Below are 2,663 nucleotides of genomic sequence, written 5' to 3'. Positions count from 1 at the left end.
ACAACGTTCCTCATTAATCTTTCAGGTAATATTCAAATAACCTTTTTTACTTTTGCCTTATTATGATAAAAGACTACTTATCGCTATTGTACTCATTCTACCATAATTCAGAGAATATGACCAAATTGTCTTTTGTAGTTCTTGATTTTTCTGAGAGATATAAAATGGTTCACAACTAACTTTATTGGACATTTCAGTACATATGAAAAAAAGAAAAAAAATATGTCCAGAATATTTCTTTTTATATCTCAAATAAAATAGAGTAGTAGACACAAGTTGAACCATGAATTTATGTTTTTATATATGAAAGCAATCAAATACATATGATGGCAGGTTAGTAGAGATTCTGCTTGCATGTTACAATGCTGATATGACTGTTTAGCTGGACCAACCTTAAAAAACCAAACAAACAAAAAACTTAGAGAGTCAAAATCCAAAAAGTTGGTGATAACTATAATGCCCCACAATTTTATATGATTATTAGTAAAATACAGATGTATCAACTAGACTATTTTTATTAGACAACAAGGCAATCAAAACTTAGTACTAAACGTCCTTTTCTCTGACCCATTTACTCAATTTTGAAGCAAGAACAAACTTATAGCATTACAAATCTCAATCCTGTATTCATCTTATTACTGTAACTTTTATAAATCCTATCAATGGATTTATGAATGCATGTACTACTTAAACTCTGTAAGAATTTCTATGAGATGCTTATTTACTTATTTCTAAGGACTCTATAAGACTTGTGGGGCTTAAAAACTTTCTTTGTGCCCAGAGAGGATAATTACTAAATCACATATCAATATTTAGAGTCATAAAATAAAACTACATATTCATTTTCTTTGAAAATGTTGTTATTGCCCTCATGTGTAGAGACAAGTCATTATAACAAGATTAACATGACAGATGAGCCAGAATAGTTTCCTAGGTACTAGATGTTAGGTTAGGTGGCTCAGGAGGCGGCATAAGAAATAAAGTCCAGTGAATCAGAAAAAAAAGAAAGGAAAGGTTTATTTCTGCATCCCCAGGAGACCCACGTACCCCCAAAGACAGGGCACGTGGATGCATGACAACAGGGAGGGGGGTGCTATTTTTATACTGAGGTTGGGTGAGGGGCAGGGACATGAGCTGAGGTATTCTCTGCCGCAGGGTTCATCAAGGGATTCAACTAAGGAATTCTCTGCCTCAGGGAATGGGCGGGGTATTCAGAAAGAAGTCAGTATCTGTGTGGGGGTATGTGGATTCAAGGAGAAGAAGCCAGTATCTGTGTCTGGCACATTGATCTGTGACAAATTCCAGGGGAAATCCATTATCTCATCACAGGTCTGCATGTATCCGATCCTGGACTCTCTCCGACCTAACACTAGATAACTGACACATGACAGAAAGAGAGGGGAGCTTTTTCTTATGACAAGAATGATGGACATTTTCAAAACTATTGTTGCAAGTTTTAGTACAAAATGACTGATTTTTTAAATTGAAGTGCATTTTATGACTTTCATTATCTTCCAAAATTTTAAATGAATAGTCTATTTTTTCATTAAAAATGGAAAGGATGAGATAGTGATAGAGATAAAGACAGAGATGTGTATGAATGTATGTTCGCATGGTAAAAGGAAAGCCAGGATTTTCACTGTAGGGATGCTACTGAAACAGAATTTTTGGACTAGAACCTGGATTCTTTGTCTGCCAGAGTAGAAGGATGAATCCACGGACAGAGGGTAGTATAGCAAAGGTGGAGATTTATTGAAGAACAAGTACAGACTCCCATGTGGGGAGAGGAAAAGAGTCCTACAGAATGGACTTGCACATGGGAAGGGAGAAAGGGTCCCACAGACTGCCTGTTTCCATGATTTATAAAGGCTGCAGGTCCTGTGTCCTGATATTCCCTCTGATTGGTCAATATTCCCCTTTGAATTGGTTACTATAGTGATTCCTGAGGCTCTCCTCCCTCATAGTTCTTCCATTCCTGTGGGCTTTCTTCCTTCTTCTTTATTTTGTAAATATAGACCTTTTTTGATTACTTCCAGTATCCTTGTCTTATGGAAATGTAGCTGCACCTAGCTTCCTTGTGTTATGGAAATGCACCTTCTCCCAGTCTGTAGCTCTGTGTTTTTACATGGACCCCAATTCTAAAAATTCCCTAAACCTGCCTATGTTCCCCTAAAATTCTTGTTTCACTACCTGATTTATTTTAAATGCCTTTGGGTGGTAGACACACAATGCAATATATACAGATGATGTATCATAAAATTGAATACTTGAAACTTATATAATTTTATTAACCAACTAGAGGCCCGGTGCACAAAAATTTGTGCACTTGAGGGGGAGAGTCCCTCAGCCCAGCCTGTGCCCTCTCACAGACTGGGACCTCTTGGGGGATGACCACGTGCTGGCTTAGGCCTGCTCCCCAGGAGATTGGGCCTAAGATGGCAATCAGACATCCCTCTGGCAGCCTGGCAGCCCTCGGGGGATGTCCACTTGCCAGCGGGAAGCAGGCCTAAGCTGCAGTTGGACATCCTTAGCACTGCTGAGGAGGTGGGAGAGGCTCCCGCCACCACTGCTATGCTGGCAGCCATCAGCCTGGCTTGTGGCTGAGCAGGGCTCCCCCATGTGGGAGCGCACTGACCATCAGGGCACAGCTCCTGCATTCCCCT

Source organism: Myotis davidii, unplaced genomic scaffold (genome assembly GCF_000327345.1).
Source record: "Myotis davidii unplaced genomic scaffold, ASM32734v1 scaffold1307, whole genome shotgun sequence".
NCBI lineage: Eukaryota > Metazoa > Chordata > Mammalia > Chiroptera > Vespertilionidae > Myotis > Myotis davidii.
Note: the sequence above shows the minus strand (reverse complement) of the source record.